Source organism: Puntigrus tetrazona, chromosome 21, assembly GCF_018831695.1.
Source record: "Puntigrus tetrazona isolate hp1 chromosome 21, ASM1883169v1, whole genome shotgun sequence".
Lineage (NCBI taxonomy): Eukaryota > Metazoa > Chordata > Actinopteri > Cypriniformes > Cyprinidae > Puntigrus > Puntigrus tetrazona.
In genome coordinates, this window is record NC_056719.1 from 12080211 (window position 1) to 12099142 (window position 18932).

Below are 18932 nucleotides of genomic sequence, written 5' to 3' on the forward strand. Positions count from 1 at the left end.
TCTGACTGCACTGTGGAGGGAGTCTACATATGTCACATGTCCTAGGATGTACAAAGGAATGTAGGATGAGCACTAGCATAATAACCACTCAAATGTCATTACAGTCCCCTAGCCCATTAGTGTCAAAGCACTGAAGGACATGTGATTTAAGACACTGCAGCTTATAAATAAAGAGTGACTGAGACTGTGTAGACTGACTCTCCACTACAATTGACAAATGCACAATGACAGGGTCTAACAGGCTTATCCTTTTGATGTTAAAAAGCAATATTTGAAATAAATCTACGTGCAATTCTGTCACCAAACAAGCATGCAGAAGCTTTATCTAGCTGTCCTTCCCTCCCTCCCTCCCTCCATCCATCCATCCATCCATCCATCTATCCATCTATCTATCTATCTATCTATCTATCTATCTATCTATCTATCTATCTATCTATCTATCTATCATCTACTAAATTTTTGTACGATTTTGATATGATTTGCACATAATACGTGTTACGTAAAATACACACAAACTCAACTATGTACATTAATTATCCATCAATGCGGAGGACGCAGATCACTGCTAATATCCATCAGTTTGTCTGCTTATATCCCGCACCGTTGCTGTCCGCTAGCGGCGAGCCCGCGCGCTGCAGCCTCTGAGTGAGCACCAGCCTGTGGAGAAGAGGGAACCCAGTGTGTGCGAGAGGGACAGTCAGCCTCGAGTTCCGTTGGGTTCAGCCCAGCAGAGACGCACCGCTTACTCCGTGCTCGGACCGGCACCCTCGGTTCTCCCTAAAGCAGAAGGCTCGCATTATCAGGCTGAATACCTCCCGTGCTACATGCATATTTCAGGATCGAAGACTGGCTCGCTGCAGCTGCCGCTGGCTTGATATAAACTTGGTGAGTGGATCTTTGAATTCCGGATCAGCTAACTTGCTAATTTGTAAACTGAACGAATTTTGCGAAAAAGCCTCAGCGGGTCTAGGTTTTGTCTGGGTTGGCACACGCCCTGGAGGTAGCCGAGTTAATATAACCGCTCAAAGATAATGGCTATAGTGTTTAGTTGGAATGGGTAGCGGGCTAGGTTCTGTGTGTCCGTCTTTAGCATAACAGCTATGTTTCAAAACATAGAGAGCTGTCTATGCCGACAGCGTTTTTGGGCGTGTTCGAGCTATTCCCGAAAAAGCTGTCTAGGTAGGCAGCTCGGTAGGTTTTAAAACACAGCTCGGAGTCTCTCTGGATCATGAACCTCATTTACCTTCTCCACAGTTTAGCCTAGCTTAGCCAGCCTGCTACTGCTCTGGACCTATTTTGCGTTGTATAAACACCTACACTGTCCCCATATTTTGCAAAAGCCTCTGCAAACGTAAAACAGCGCTCGAAATTAGGTTTTATGTGATAGTTTTATTCGTCCACCCCAGCGCAACCCGACATTAGCCGCCGTACTGAATGTAAACGGGTCGACTAGCTTTTAGCAAGCTAACAAGCCAGAGAAGAGAAAGAAGTTTGGACTGTATTAAGTCCATTTTCTCCTGCGTTTGAATTGGATTATTTGGGAATTTATGTGGTTGTTTGAATGGTTACAGGTCAGTATCTGCCTCTCTCTAGAGTTGTGTTTAATATCCAGTTAATGTATTTCCAATCGCATTTGTTACTCGAAATAGTGTGGGTACACGTTGTGAATTTTGCTGTTTTTCTATTGTACAAATCTTTTAAACGCTCAGTTTGCAACTGTAAAGGAGGACGGCCTGGTATCGACTTAAATCTAAAGCACAGTTTGCAACAGTAGAGGAGAACAGCCTGGTATTGACTCAAATCTAAAGGTTATGTTTTTTGTAAAGCAGATTAGTAAAACTAAAATGTCATCGTTGTGCAACCCAAATCAGTGCTTATGCAGAATAAACAACACCATGACAGAATTCGTTAAAATATTGTCAAATCTCCTGATCAGTTGATACTGTGCTGTGATTTTCACAAACAAACCAGTGTTTGTTTGAAGGGTTGTAAAAAAAAAAAAAAAAAAAAAAAAAAAAAAAAAAAAAAAGATTGTGCTGGTAAGTTTATAATTAGATTTGTGGCTTTATTTAAGCCTTTTATGTATTAGGGAGCTCATAAATACGTTATAGTGCTGATGAAGTAATTGGAGTCTTAAGGTCTCTCGTTGAGATTTAGATTAACCTTCATGTGTCGAGAAATTTAGCGGCTCTGGTCAAAAGCGAGTTGCAAGCCCACCAGATAAACAACGTTGGTCAAATATTTTTGCACATGCATATTTAGCTGGGGTACACTGACTTTCTGTCCGAGCGGGGTCTTTGGGAAATATTGGCTGTAGGCGCTGAAAAACAGCTTTGTGGGAAATCAGCGCAGCGGTTGCTGGTGGAATATCTGTTAGTGCACAGCAAAACATGTTGGGGCAGCAGAGTGGTTTGTCTCTGGGATTAGGGCGAGAGGCTCTTGTTTTGCTGGTTGAAAAGCAGCATCTGAATGGAAAGGTTAGAAGACTCAATAATGAGAAATGACTGGCATTTTGAACCTCCTCTCTGAATGGCCTGAGATGTTGAATGTCTGTGCTCACGCAGGTATTTATCTCTGGTTTGAATGTGAATGGCGGAGTCAGATGGAAAGCGGGGGCATGGAAATAGGTGGCTCACAATTTGTGTGGCTCTGTGTGAAGCAAGATAAATATCAAATTGAATTTTTCATTAAAGAAAGGAGAAAGACCTTGCTGGCTATGCAGAGAGAACCAGAGTATGACCTCGAGTCAATAAAGGAAGATTTCAGACGATTTCTGGTTGGCAGCGAAGAGCTGAGAGTAGTGAACTTTGAATCAGCTAGTTTGTGTGGCTCTCTCAACAACAGGTCTAGTATTTGTCTTCCGTCCATTGAGCAGTGTCTTTTTACATGCACACTTTAAAGGAATGTTTAAAAGTACAAATTAAGCTTAATGTAATTTAATGATTAGTTTCATAATCGAGTGATCTGTCAATTTATAAAAAATTATTACTTCTTAATACCCTACATCTTTGCCATAATGTTGCTTACTACAAAAATAATTTAGCCTCTCCTTACACTTTCCTTTAAGAGACTTTTTTTTTTGTGAAAGCATAAAACTTATAATTTGTGAAACACTAATTCTTCTATTTAAACGTGTTTTTTTTTGAGTGTAGTATTTTAAGTAATTTGTAAAAATGGATATAAATGTGCATTTATATATATATATATATATATATATATATATATATATATATATATATATATATATATATATATATATATATATTATCCCAAAGCATGTATATTATCTATATTATCCGAAAGCACTGGTTTACTCAACCAGTATACTAGAACCAAATCCGATTTTAGTGCCACTTAAATGCCTGAGATATCGACTGACACATTTGTCCTCTGGTACGTCCCAAATGGACGTAATCGCCAGCAATAATTTCCAGAATAAGAAAAAGCAAGAATTGAATTAATACTACTGTTAGCTAGCTAAGCTAAACATGCTTAAATTAAAACGCCTAAAGCTAAACGTTCCTTGTAATGACTTGCAGTGAGAAGCATTTCCAAACCCGTTGTCCACAATATCAGGCAAATGCTTCTTTTTGTGATCTGATGTAACTTCTTGTCACAAAATGAAGCAGGAAATATGTTCTATACTGTTAAAAGGCTATGTCGATTAGCAGTGGATTATAAATATACGTAATTATTTTGAAAATACCAAAGATGGCTTAAAGAACATGGATGAAGTGTTTGTTTACGTTTCAGAATTCAAAAGGTTTATATGTTGTTTATTTGTTTACGATAGCAATACCTTTTTCCATATTAGTGAATTCTTTGTGTCACAGTTCTGCTACTTCTGTGATGCATGTGTGGAGTTTCTGCTCAAGGGCGCCTATCAGTTTCCAGTATGAATGAAACAGACTTTGTGTTGATAGTGCCATAATGGCCAGCCCATATTTCTCCGCCATATTTCAGATGCTTTTTGACCGTAGGAACACATTATTTAGCACTGGGGAATGTTTTCTGTGCACAGCATACAGACAGTTATCAATGATCAGCTTGGTCATTTTCACGATTGATTTATTATAGATTTTATTACTTCTTAATGCCCTACATCTGTTGCTTCATACAAAAATAATTTAATAATTTTTAAGAGACTTATTTTGTGAAAGCATAAAACTTATAATATGTAAAACACTACTTCTTCTGTTTAAACATGCGTTTTTTGAGTGTAGTATTTTAAGTAATTTGTAAAAATCGATATCAATTTGCATTTATATATATATATATATATATATATATATATATATATATATATATATATATTTTTTTTTTTTTTTTTATTGTTATTATTATTGTGTGTTTTTTTTTTGAAAGCATGCTATTGTTATACTATTATCTGCCCTATTCACTACTATTCAGATTTTTGCTTTTTTAATTAAAAAAAAAAAAAAAAAAAAAGAGCAGACAAGTTTAAACCATTTTTATTCTAATTTCTTGCGACCTGTGTTTTGCCTTAAAATAATGCTGATTCTGTAACCCAGGGCTAAATGTTTATGCAGAATGAGGCTAGCAGCAGATGATTTTCATATGAGGTTGGTAAATTTGTGCAAACAGCAATAACGCCTGCAGCATTCCAAGTGCGGATATTCTGACCCTTTCCCCTCAGGTTAAAAGCCCCTTTACTAGCAGATTGGAGCCGGGTGATACTGCAGTCTGTAGCGCATCTAATGCTCTTGAGCTCTCGCTGTGCAGTGCCATGGGTTCACCTCTCATGACTGGATAGAGCCAGGGGGGTGGTCTGCCACGAGCAATCAGGCAAATTAAGCAGGGCAGTGGGAAGCGGAGTGTGCTTAGAGCTCGATTTTATTTATTTATTTATTTATTTTACTCTTGCAGTACATCAATAGCTTAGTTTCCTTCTCTCTTTCTCTGAATCGCAGTGTTTTTGATACATGAAACATTAGGACTAGTGGATTTACGTAACTAATGATGGAAATAGTTTTGAATCCCTATAGTCTCTGTTTACTGACATTACAACAAAGCTTTCAAATTAATAGTGATTGGGGATTTCGCGTAATGCTATCACGCGTTTGGCTTTGAAAGAGTTACGAATTATAGTAATAATATCCCAAATTGCACGAGGGCATTTGAGTTGATCAAAATATCCAGCGGATTACAAAAGGTATGATTTTAAAAATCATAGTTTGACCCCAAATTGAATTTGGTCTACCCCCAACCCCGTATGTTGTTCCTAACATTTATTACTTTCCAATTTCCCAGCTGCTCTTTTCCATGCTGCGCAAGCAGTGTTTTCAAGCTTTAAGATTAAGATTTTAAGGTTTAAGAAAAAAGAACATTAAGTTGTCCTTCTGAAGTCTCATGATTATGGATGCACAAAATAAATCGCACATATATTGTCTGTCGCTTTGAGAGGTACAATAGGTTAGTGTATATATATTGAAACTGATTAAATAATGGCCAGACATTCATGTTCTACCTAGTTAGACATTTTCTCCAGAGCTTTTCCATGGCATTTAGCCAATATATCAGTTGCTTGTTTATGATGAATAATTATTGGTTATTTCATTTGACAAAATGTAAAATTAGAGTTATATTTTACATATTGAAACTTTTTTTTTTTTTTTTTTTTTTTTGGGTCCGTGTATGCTTTTTTCAGCTTTCCTAGGAACTCTGTTTAGGCATTCACGTCAGTGTGAGTCATTTTGGCTTTTCTGTTCTCGTAGGTGTAGTTTTAGTACAAAGTCTCTGAATCCTTATAATTTGCTATTCCTTAAATTCGTGGTATGACAACTAGTGCTTGAGATGAGATTTCAGGTCAGGGTAGTAAATGAAAAAAAATAATATAATGACTATATCTAGAACATAAATTTTCACTTTAATGAAGCGTCATGCACTATGAGTGGAAATGGGAAGTGCATTGCGTAACTCGCCACGTACAGACGATCATCTATTCTTGAGAAGATAAGTAACATATCATCATTTTCCGTTTTAATTTACTTCATCACCACCGGATATGGGCCTCTGGATGAGGTCAAGTGTTTGTTATTCCTGGTAGTTGATGTAATAAAGATTAAAATACATGAAGGCATTAAAAAAAACCTGCAAACGAAGCTTGATATCTTTTATTGGTTAAAGAAGTATGAGCGTTGGCAGGTAGACACGGTATTCTGTGTTATGGAATTTACATTTAGGACTATCAGAAGTGCTGATCATGTCATCTAGTCGATAAAAATGTTTTCGATTTTGTTCTTAGACTTGGTGAGTGGTGAAACGGGAGAAAAATTGCTTATTCAAAGGCCAGTAAGCAACAGCCTAGCATCAGAGGAATGCTAGGTTGAGTTGTTTGTATGCTCTCGCCCGTTTCCTGAATGATGGAGGCCAGGAATATTGGAAAAACATCTAATTTGTTGCATAACATAAGAGCCCGTGCTTTCCTTCTGTGTTTGATTAATGCTCAAATATCTCATGGTTGATTAGTTGACATGAAGTGCACACACGAATTAGCCCAATTGCTCTTCAGTAATTAAAGTCAGCTTCGTATGAAGAGCGAATCCTTGCCAAGGCTCAGCCAGCGAAGCTTGAAGTTTGAGCCGGTGACAGATAATGTATTGAACAGACTCTGGAGTTCGTCACTTCTCTTCTTTCTATATTTGTTGACAAGTGACCCAAGATAGTGCTGGTTTCTGTTCATGTGAAGTGTAAGTGCGCTTTGGGTCATTGACTGAACGTTGGAGTTTCTGCTGAGTGCAAAAGTTTTAATGACTGTGGTAATCTAAATGCTTAGCTGCTGCCCTTGAACTGCCTGTTTCGTTTCATTTGCTGTGACAGGACTGCTTGTTATCAGCCTTTTAAGGGATTTTCTGTTCATTTAACTTATCAGGAATATTGTGAAATTGCATGGCCTGTAAAATATCAAATATTTTAGGTGTTACTTTATGCACCGAAAATAAATTGGTGATTTTATAGGGCCGATTTTCCCATATATCATAGATTATACTAGAGTTTTTATGAGCGTGTTAACATTTTCTTGCAAGACATTTTAATGGGTAATTTAAATTTATGGTAAACAAAAGATGTCTAAGCGATCAAAAACATAAAATACAATTTATAACCGGTTTGAGGGAAATGTTTTGCCGGGTTGAGGTTTTTCAACAAAATTTATTATTAAAATGAATCAGTGTCACCAAAGCTAATATCATATGCGTTTAATTGTTTTTTTTTTTTTTTTTTTTTTATTGACGCGTCTAAAAAGAAAGCTAATATATGACAGAATAGCCATTTCAGCAAATGAGTATTAAATATTCAGGCTTCTCCACTTTGCTCATCCATAAGTCATAAAATGTATGTAAACCCATGCATCACTTGCACTGCACACAGCATTTATCTAATTGAGAAAAAGGTCAAATTTCAGGTCTACACCACCAGTCCAATTGAACCTAACTGATTATTTTGTTGCATTTAAACGGCTATTTAGAACTACAAATAATTCCTTTTATATAATATTCATTTTCTACTCTCGTTTGCCCTGCGGGAAGCCTGCACCATAATGCCGTTCACTACACTGCAGCGTCACCGTTGTTGTGCAGCATGACGACGAGGGCTCACCGGTGGTTCTGTAACACAATCACTTTTAATGGCATTGAAACGTCTGGGATTCTCTCTAAATCTAATGCTGATACGTTTCAGATGCATGTTATACAAGCAATTAACTCTATTGCTCTGCTACGGCGGTATTATCAAAATAATGGACACTTAGCAAAAACTCGACCAGCTGTTTTTCCACTGCTAATCTTTTAATGTTGAAGGGTTGGGGGGAGGTAAAGGCATTTATTTTTCCTCTGAGTCCCGGAATTATCCTTCATTTTCTTTTCATAAGCCCTCTTATCATTAAAAGGTCCTACAGACTTTTAGGATCCATTAAACGTGAGCGTAATTGTGGGGTCGGACTAATCTTTCCAGTCTAATCTGTAGTGTATGACAGAGAGGATGGCTTTTCATTGGTTGAGTCCGATCCAATCAGAGAGAAAATGATGCGCAATAGCAGTCAGGTCCCGTGTTTTATGTGTTAATATTGCCTCATTCAACCCTAGTGACATTGGGGTGGTGGAACTTAGAAAATGAGATGTGAAAAACACCAATCAGAGCCCGAGTGATTTGTGGAGGCCCCAGAAGAGCACTCGAGTGTGATCAAATCCTGGCTCTGGTTTCAAAAAACCTCATTATCTGTACTCCCACAAACACAAATTATCGCCCCACCCTGAAATGAATTCTCGCATACACCCTTAAATCACGCTTTCCTCTCTCACTTTAGCACTAGAGCTGGTGAAATGCTAAGTAGCAGCTATAGTATCCCACATGCTTGTTTACATCCAGGTACATGGTTGGACTTCATGTACCCTGTCATCCTGTTCAAGGAGTTAAGGGGACGGTCCCACAGAGTGCTCCCCACCTGTGTCGTCCTCTGCCCTCTCTGCCAGCCCCCACGTCCCCTCCGACGCTGATTCTGTTGGACGTGCAGGGAAGAGTAATTAATCTCCAGGAGGAGCGTGCCAGATCAGGGCACTGCATAACAATTTGTCTTCTTCGCTGGGGCGTTGGCAAAGTTTTTGCCTGGCGCGATCCCCCCTGCTCTCTTCCTGCTGGAACGTAACACCGAGCAAGCTGTCGCTTCGCCTCTCCGTCAACACACCAGTGTTTGTGTTCGCTTTGCCCCAGTATCGGCTTCTCGTCATCCGAGCAGGGGTACATCAGCAGCTGGCTGCTTATCTTTTGGCTTGCCTGGAACACTCCACTTCATTAATAGGTTCCAGTGTCGCTGTGATGGTGCCTGGAGGTCACATCCACATGCGTCCCACAGTGCCCTGTGATGGAAATCGAGTTTAAATGTATAGATCGCCTAAAAATGAAACTTCTGTCATTTAAAGGCTCTGTATGTAGGATCAACACTGAGTGATTATACTATGTATTGCAATCCAATTGTAAAGTATTGCTAAAATATTATTATAATTATTACGTATTTATTTTTTTATACCCGGCACCACCTACTCAGACTTGATGCACATGCAGGTTGCCAGATCCCTGCTCAGACCCCTTTTGTTTGCCTGCTTCCATGACTGAAATGAAATACAAGATTGGTTAAACTGGAGGCGGGTGGGTTTCACAAACCAAAACGGAGGCAGACACTCCGGGCTGGAACGCACATTTTCAAAGGAGAATAAGTGACTGTTGCATTGTTTTTTATATAAACATGTTAATTTAGCATGTTTCTTAAATATCTGTAAGCATACTATGGTATTTGTATGCTTTAGTAAAGTCATTAACCTAAATACAGTACCTTTAATTAATCATTATCAGGTTGTTCCTATCTCATAAGTCCTTTGTACTACTTTGGAACACTAATTAAAATATTTTTGGTGATATTTTTGAATATTTCTGAGAGCTTTCTGACCACAACTACCACATTCAAGGCCCAGAAAGTGCATGTGACGTCAGTGGTTCAATCATAATTTGGAAGAAAAGCCTACTTTTTGTGCACCAAAGTAAACAAAATAATGACTTTAACAATTTTGTCTCTGTGTTGGTCTTTGAAGCATGATCTTAAAAGTGCCACAGTGTCACCTGGACTATTTTAACAATAAAGTGAATGTACTGAAAAGCGTGGCAATTTGACATCTGAATCATAAAAAAACCCAAACGATACCCAACCCTATTGGCTAATATTATCTTATCTATTTAGTTTTGCGTGTCATGTCACCATTAACTGACAGCAGGGAACCAAAACATTTAAACACAAAAGACGACATTTCTCTTTTCATACAAAGAAAGTCAATGACTTGTTTCGACCAAACAATTGAAACCATTTTAAAGATCATCTTTTTTTGTTTTATAGAAGTAAAGAAGTCATACAGGTTTGCAATGACGTGAGAAGAGCAGATGATGACAGAATTTGTTCTTGGCTGAGCTATTCCTTTAATACTGTGCAAAATAGTTTTTGCTATTTGATATTTCTTGACGAAATTGCTTAAACCCACTTTCATGTCTGAGATGTATTAACTTTTCTATATAAGTTCCTCCTAAATTGTGCCATCTGGTCAAGTTTTTTTCCTTCGTCGCTCGAACAAGCTTGCAGATTGAGTTCATTTGGAGAGATCAGACAAGTTTCTCAGTAACCAGCCCATTCTGGGTTAAATTTGTCTTAAGAAGGCCGGCACATTTCCTGACAGATGGACAGCATTTGGAAGAAAAAAACTGCTCCTGCTCTGAATTTTTATAAGCTGCTGGCTGGGGTCTGGTAAAATGGCCACGATTGTCATCTGAAATTTTAAGGGTGTTTACAGACGGCCGCATTCCGACCTCGTCTCCATCCGCGGAAATAAATCAAAACAAACTCGCAAGTTAATGGAATTTTAGTGTTTCTTGTCGGTGAGTTGACACCTGTATTGTGAGGAGCGTGAGCATGTAGTTGTGTTGGCATCTACTTGCGTTCTCTGATCTGGTCACACTTGTCTTTGGCGGGGCTCCAGGAAGGCTTTGCTCCTCTGGCAGCGGCGTAACGCTTGGATGCCGGGGCGTCTTTGTTTCAAGCCTGTAAACCGCAACGCGCAGACAGGAATATAGTATCAAATGCACCGAGCTGAGAAAGCTGCAACGTTTCCAGCACACCTGCCCGATCACGGTTTCTCGGTCCGATTGCGAAAATGTGTTGGAGCCGCGAATGCTTTAATCTGTGCGTGATCCTGTAATCCAGCAGGCGTTAACTGTGCAGCGGTGCTGCTGCAGGTGGGCTTCGCTGACGGCAGCGCTATTGCCACAGCATCTGTAATCACCACCGATACCGGCTAAACAATCTCAGCTGTGTTTAACATCCGACCCGATAAATGAATGAACCTCGTTCGCCGGAGCCAGGTATAACAATGACTCATTAGTGCTGTTTGCTACGGTGCTATTGCTTATACTTGGGATTATGATTTTTCAAAACCCGTAACTCTAAATATTTAATGTTATCACATAACTCATCCTGCACCATTTGTGTTACAGACATGAATGAGATCTTGTTTCTAAGCTTTCAGCGAATCGCAGAGAAAGATTTGAGATGGTATTCAATACTATTTAAATATTACTTCGCTAAACAGATCGTTCATTCTCATGACTTGAGGCAGTCACGTGATTTATTTTTTATAATAATAATAATAATGAGAGAGCGCAACTAAACATTTATATTTGATTTTGTATTTTTCTTAATCTTGGTTTGCATTTACATTTAATATTTAAATATGTGCACAATAATACAATAATGATGCACTGATATGAAAATATTACACATCTATATAAATACTATTCCTTTTATAAATTTCTATAATATTTAAATTTTAATGCATATTTGTATATATGTAATTGTGCAAGTCTACAGTACAAGGCACTGTTTTTTTATTTATTTATTTATTTTTTTAAATAAATTATTTATTTATTTTTTCCAGGCTTTCCTGTAGTTCAAACTGTGCTCTAGCTACACCAGGGTCATAGGTTTGATTCCCAGAGAAACAAGATTGGATGCATATGTAAATGTGTAGATTTAGTTCAATGTCATTTTTAATCTAAATGCATCCATGTAGCATGTTTATATAAAAAAAAAAATGTTGAAAAGCAGTACAGTGGCCCTAAGGCACATTCTCACAAAGAACAATAACTATATTAGCATCCACAACATTGCACAATAATATACTGTTTATTATGGGTGCATGTTGCAATTATGCCGTCTGCTGCTTTAAATGCTTTAGCCCTTTTTAGGTAAATTCTGATTGGCTGCCAGTGTTTTTAGTGTTCATCAGCTGGGGGAAAAAAAAATTGAAATGAAAGTGATTCAACAATATTGTTCATGAGTGTAGTGTGGACTTCCCTATTCACATGGAATGAAAACAGTTATTAAAACTTTGTTATAATTATTATATAATTAAGTTCTATATTATTGCTCTCCTGTGTTTAAAACAGTAAAGCATCTACATGACCACATGCACCTTGGAGTTTGGCGCTCTTGTCAAAACTGACAGGTAAACAGACTCGAATATCAGGACACAAAGCTGGGCTTCCGCCCTTCACTTACAGTCTTGTAAGGATACTATTTGTCTCTCTCTCGTCTGAACATGTTTTTGTGTATGTGAAAAGGTATTAAAAATTGAATGCAACAGTTTTTGTAAATGGAAGACTGATGAAATGCCATTAGGTCATGCTTTGACGGAGATATGGCTTTGTTTCGCTTTTTCTTCAGGCAGCTGCTGCCTTTTGTCCTTGCTTTATGTTTGCTTGACTGTATTTAGGCATCATTGCAGAATTTTCTTTTTTCTCACACTATTTGTTTTCATCAGGCCTCAGGTGCAGTGAGGACAGGGTTATTTACTGTTAAATGTGTGCCGAGACTGATATTCGCATGATTAAAAAAAAAAAAAAATCTGAAGCCTTTGTTTACTGCTAATGCTTGGTTATACAATATTTTTAATGTACATTTATTGTATTTTTTTGCTTTGCTAATAGATTTTGTTTGTGTATGTGTGTGTTATATAATATAGGAGGGAAGAAAGCTTTATCTTGTGAGCAAAACATCATAGAAATTTGGTTAATTGATTTGATTTTAATTATTTGGCCTAGTAAGAATCCAATTCTCACACGTCTAACAATGACACAGCATTTTGTATTGCCACGCATTCTAGTTCTATTTGCTCCATGAAGTTGCATCATTGTTTACACATCTCGGAGACTGTGAAGAATTAAATTATCTTGAGCGTGTCTGGAAAGGTCAGCGTCAAAAGCGCACATTCGTAATCTCAATCAAATGCGAGAGTGCCTGAGCTCCTGGCTTCTGCGGAAAAATGCTATTCGGAAGACTTGGATTATATGCATCACAACCTATGAGAAGTTCACAGAGCAGCCTGCTGCTTTCGGGCATTGCAGCAGCAGCGTTGTTTTCCTTAGCATTTGCTCACTTGTATCAGCTGAATTTCGGAGGACCGTTACACCCTTCTGGCACGGAGGCAGTTTTGATTTCTTTCGCAGAGGAGAGAAATTGAGTTCAGAAGTCAAGAGCAGTGGCAAAATGACTGCCTTGTTTTTCTCCCCCATCCACGTTGTTTTGGTAGAGAGCTGACAAAAGGCCGCTTTGTCACGGAGAACAGCATTGAAACGGGGAGCGGAGACAAGGGAATGGCAGAGGTTCAAGTCCAGAAGCCCCTGAGCTCCGGCAGCTTTCCCTTACTTCAGGATAGAACCCAGCGGCTTTGGCATCAGTCCTTTTGAGTTAACAAAGGGATCCACATGATCCTAAAAGTCTTTAGGAGCTACACCATGGGTCTAAGTTTGAAATAATTCAGGTTTCGGAAAAATAATTGTCTCACATGAATCACTATAATATGCTGTAATAAGCATTTTAATATATGCTCTAATATTTTTTTTTTCTTTTTGGCAATGAAGAAAACTTTATTTTAAATGATGAAAACGTATATTGATGCATTTCAAATTGGGGTAAAAAAAAAAGAATAATAATATATTGTTAACAAGAATATTATTACTATATTAATAAAGATGCATAAAAAATTATAAAAAACTGGTGAGAAATTATCATTTTTAATGTTTTAAAGTCTTTTTAAAATAAATGCTATTCTTTTGAGGCATCTTTTGATGATGAAAAAATCATCATTATTTCCACAAAAATTGTCTTTAACACTGTTAATTAATAATAAGAAAATAATAGTGTTTCTTGAGCATCAAAGCCACATTTTAGAATTATTTCTAGAAGATCATGTAACACTGACAAGACTGGAGTAAGCCTAATGGCTGCTGAAAATTTAACACTGCCTTCACAGGAATAAAAAGAGTAAAATAAAACCAAATTCTAACAATTTTTATTAATAATTAATTGTTCATAATAACAATTTGGCCCCTACGCTTTTTTTCTTTTGTGAGCCAATAGCTCCTTTTTATTTATTTATTTTTGTCTGGAGCCCTGATTGGTTCTTTTCACCTGTAATATTTGCAATATTTATTACTGTAAATTTAATGCAGGCCTGCAGGTTAGGATGAGTTGCTGTTACGTTCTTCAGCAAAGCTCCTGGCTTCATATTGCTCCGAGATCTTTAAGGTTGTATCATCATTGTGTCTCTTCCTCTGATCTCTTCATTAGCTCTATATAATTATTACTAGGGGCATCTCTAGAGGCCTTATGTTTATGCATGTTCAAGATTGATTAGCGCTCAGTTAAGTCCCCCGCTCCAAACACATTTCCATTCATGCATTTCTGCTTCCTATAGAACACCTTTTCCTGGCTGCCCCTTAAAAATGAAATAATTTTCTGAATAGCCATGCGTTTTTACCCCAATCTTTTCCTTACCAACTCGTGTTTTTCCTAATCGCTGACACTCGGGCTGCTTTCATTTCCCCCCCATCTGAATTTTTTACGTGCTCGCCTTTGTTGTTTCACTTTCTACTGCCTGGAACCCAGAGGCAAATCCGATACATAGCATCAAACTCGCGTGGGTAATTTTTCCTTTCCTCCGCTGTCTGTATTTGTTAGGATAAATGTAGGCCGAGAGGAAGCGAACAAGCCCGCTTGTCTCTTTGTAGACGTCTCTGTTAGCTCGCAAAGATGACAAGCAGCATTTCTCACGATATCTTTTACTCTGTCAAGCTCTCGCTGTCCTGAGCACAGATGGTGCTGGGAAAGCAGATGGGTCAGTCATTTTGCGCCCCGTTGAAAGATTGGTTTTATATAAATGAGGACTACAGGGTTTGATACGAAGAAGATTGGATAAGATTAAATTTGTGTTGTTGTGATTGTGTCATCAGTATAAAATGATATAAAAAGCACAAATGGCTTTTTTTCCGTTCTATTTGCTAAATTACCATAGGTCTGAGGTGACCACCTGATAAACCAGATCATCGGAGCGGATAATACAGGCTTCTTTGGAGATCGAGTCGAGATGACCAGCTTACGGTCATCTGCGGACCAGTTCCCATAATTCCTTCATGAGCCACTGCCATTAGTTAATAGAAATGGAGGATAGTTTGTCAAGGAGGCTGTTCAATGCAGCGTGGAGTTCTCGTTTAGTAGCCCTATTCGGATGATAATTGTTTCTCATGGGGGAGTCTGTAAAAAAAATTATTTGCATGGTTTTTTTCGGTGATGAAACTTATGTGAGTTTTGGGATCCAACGTATCTGGAAATGCACTTCTCATGTGGTCACATATTCAACCTTTATTTAAAGCATTTTACTTAACTTTTGTCCCACCTTTTTTTTGTTGCCAGGTACCACCAGCATTTTTTTTTTTAATTTCACAATAATAATTTTTTTATAATAATTTTTATTATTTTTTTATATATTTATTTAAAAAAATCCTGCTTCAGGAAAATTTCACTGGGAATTATTTTATTTTATTTTTTATTTTTTTTTACAAAAAAAACATGCTTTTGTCAGAGAACTTCTAGATCAGATTGAGAATAATATCAAATCATAGAGTAGATAGCTTCCATCAACATCCCCCAAGCTTACACACCTATACCAATTCCTGGTTCAACATTTGATTCAGTAATGTTAAGCAGTTTTGGTTTATATGCTGTTTAATGCTTAATTATTGTAGTATTTTACATTGAAATGCTATGGTTTAGATTTGGTATTTTGTCTTGTATATTATCTTTCCAATAGATGGATGGCGGAAAAACGTGGCATAGCAGAAATAAACAAATGCAACCGCTTTATAAACATTCGACCTGGCTGTTTAGGAAAATTGTCAATTTTGTGCAATCCATAATTATTCTGAAAATATAAATCATACAAACCTAACGCACAACTGATACTGCCATTTAAAGATTTTGAAAGTTCTCAAAGTAAAAAGAAAAAAAAATCTCTTTGAGTAGCTTCTGTTTGTTGTCGCTGTATATAGGATTTGACTCTACTAAAGCATAAAAATACTACAATATGTTTGCAAATATTTGCCAGTTTTCGGACAATACTGCATATTTCGTTTCAATCAAGGAAGCTGGCAAATGAAAGGGGTCTGAGTGGGTATCTCGCAACCTGCGTGTTGAGTAGAAGCAGCCGGGTCGAAAAAAACCCCCATTAAATTTAAATTTAGAATTTGGACTGCAATATCTAGTTCAACCACTCTGTGTCGATCCTACATATAAGCACCTTTAATACTGAATTTAGGCATCACAAGATTATACTGTATGGAAAAAAGATGACCTTTTAAATGGAGGAAAAACACATCAGAACGAAATTTCGAATATCTACAAATACTGATGAATAAAAAAAAAAACTCTAATATCAGCTGGTGGATATGATATTAATATATCATGCATCCCTTGACTATACTCGTGCAGGCATGCGAATGCATATTTATGCACGTATGCATATATGCATGTCTCTGAAATCCTACTGGAGCTTATGCTCTTCAAATACGCTTTGAGAAGCTGCGGTTTGAAGTTCATGCCATCATCGGGCAGCTATACATTACTGTCTGTCGAGCAATTGATTAAAATCCGCCGGACCATTATCATCACACCACTTAGGATGCATGAGGGATCGTAACAGAGCCAAGCTTTTACTGTTTTAGCTGTATTTTTTCACCACCCACCAGTCAGGTGCCTGCTGTTTGTGAATGCCAGCAATGATGGGCGATTCTTGAGAGCTTTAGCCAAACTACTTCTGCCAAAAAGACTTGTGATTTCTCAAAAGCCTTTGTGGTTATTAAAAAAAAAAGTCCAAATTGAGGGGCGATCTGTGAAAGAATTAAAAAGCAAGCACTCGCGTACCCCTTTTAGTCTGGGGAGGTTTTATTCGTGGCAGTCTGGAGGTGGTTCTTCAGTTGAATTTCTCTCCAGAGATGTGCACCTACCTACACAAAACCTCCTACTGTGAAGCCATTATTGGGTGATGGTAATCAGCGAGCATATTTAGCCTTGAATCTCATGTGTGACTCCCAGCAGAGAGTCCTGCTTGTCTGTTGTGGTAAACACTTCAAGGTTACAGTTTGATTATATGGTCTTGATCTACCAATTCTGCTTTAGAACCTTAGGTGTTAAAGGAAAATTCATATATTTTTGCAATCGCATTCCCCTCTCTGTTCTCTAATTTCATGTTCTCTCGTCTAAGGTGGAAAAATAAAAGCAGTTTGTTTCTTTGCTTTTTTTCCAATGCCTTTGATCGCTAATTAATTCAAATGCGCGTTGTAATTCAATCTCACTGATGCAGTTTCTAAGGGTGGCTCTGGTTTTGTAGAATAATCTAATTAGATGAACTTTCCAGATGTGTTAAACAGATTGAGGTTCAAATCCCGCTTGACTTTATTTATGGTACATGAAAGGAAAATTAGGGAATGTCAAGCTCTTATATGACTTGAAACAAGTTTCTAGCTTACAAAATGTAATTATTGTTCGATATAAGGTATGTTTTCAGAAGACTTCAAACGACACACAAATCACATGAAATATGAACCGATACACTTGCAATGCATTTAAAAGTATGCGTTTTCGACTAATCAAATGTAAACATTTTTAATTATTTTTTATGTGAACATTTTAATCCAGTGTTTTTAATACATTCTGCTTTTTTTTTTTACTTAAACTTTTGCCACAATTTTTTTTTTTTACCATTTTTAACATTTCAATGTGAATAAGAAAACAGCATTTAAAATGCATTGTAACAATTTTTTTATTAAACATTTTTAATACATACAGCATTTTGTTTTGCTTTTGCAAACATTTTAAATGATGAAATAGCAAGAAAAATGTTTTGTTACATTTTAAATATGAATAAGAAAACCATTTTAAATGTCTTTTATGATCATTTGAGAAGTTTGCCTGTCCTTGTCCTTATGTTTATGCATTTTGTTAATAATAATTTGTGAATAATTTTATTTTACTTTTATATTAAGTGGCACTTCTAGTCCCACATACTGTTCACTGTACGTTTGCATTAATGCAAGACAGTTTCACGACAACTTCGAATTTTTGGGTGAAGCGTACAGATGTCCCATTGGCTCGGAGCCATCGTGCGAGAGTTACGGGTTAGCTGACAGACTGTCTTTTGGCTCATCGGGCCACTGTTGCATTGTCGCTACATCTTGCATTCACTGATCATGCACATGTGTTTTTATGCCTTGCCAACTCAAACATTTGGTTTTCTGTGATGTACTGAACATTATTGTTGTGAACTCCGTTAACATTATCTGGCTGGCTGACACAGACGAGGTCTGGCGAAGCTGCAAGAATGACTTGTGTTAGTCTTGAATTAAATGAGAATAGATGGGCCGTAATTTGCGTCATAATGCTAACTTTTTCGTAGGGTGGGTTTCTTTGCTCCAGCATAACGCAGAAAGGGTGCTGCGTCTCGGTGCGCTCATAAGCCACCACCTGGGTTTGGGAAAGGACCTGGAGTCGTGCCAGGGTCCGCCGCGGAGAAGGCCAAGGCAGCGACGCATGGATCCAGAGCTGTCAGGGCTCCAGCTCCTCCTGCTCCGTCAGCCTCTTCAGCTGCTGATCCAGCCAGACAGCTGTGAGCTGCATTCCAACCCGGATTTAGGGGGTGAAAACCATTACTTCTCCGCTGATATTCAAGATGGGTATCTTGCACCGAGAAAGATTGGACCAGCTCTGTGCAGTGACCCAAGACATAATGTTTACTAAACGTATTAATTCCGTCGGTTCACGTTCCTGTGGGCTGCTGTGAAGGTAAAACTAGTTATTATCGCACAGCGCTGAGTGAGAGATACCTCATGAAATTGAAGTTTGGTGGCTTTTAGTCCATGTCGTTCACTCTGAGGTGTCTGCCGGTGTGCTACAACAGAAGTTTGCAAAATGAAACGGACCGTAACATTTTACACGTTTTAAAGAGCGTTTTTCCCAAAAAATATTTAAATAAAAAGTCTGTTTTCTT

General features: G+C 37.8%; 1 protein-coding gene across 2 annotated transcripts in view; it reads left to right on the top strand.

Annotated features, from left to right (window-relative positions):
- Nucleotides 1-617: 617 nt before the first annotated feature.
- The window catches only part of ndst1b (N-deacetylase/N-sulfotransferase (heparan glucosaminyl) 1b), a 68622-nt gene continuing 50307 nt past the window's right edge, over nt 618-18932 (top strand). Inside the window, exon 1 of one of the 2 annotated variants that reach the window (XM_043221259.1) lies at nt 618-885. The gene's annotated coding sequence lies outside the window, so the exon portion shown is untranslated. Of the gene's footprint in view, nt 886-1242; nt 1572-18932 lie in introns of those variants that run through there. The other variant, XM_043221260.1, reaches the window with a different exon arrangement.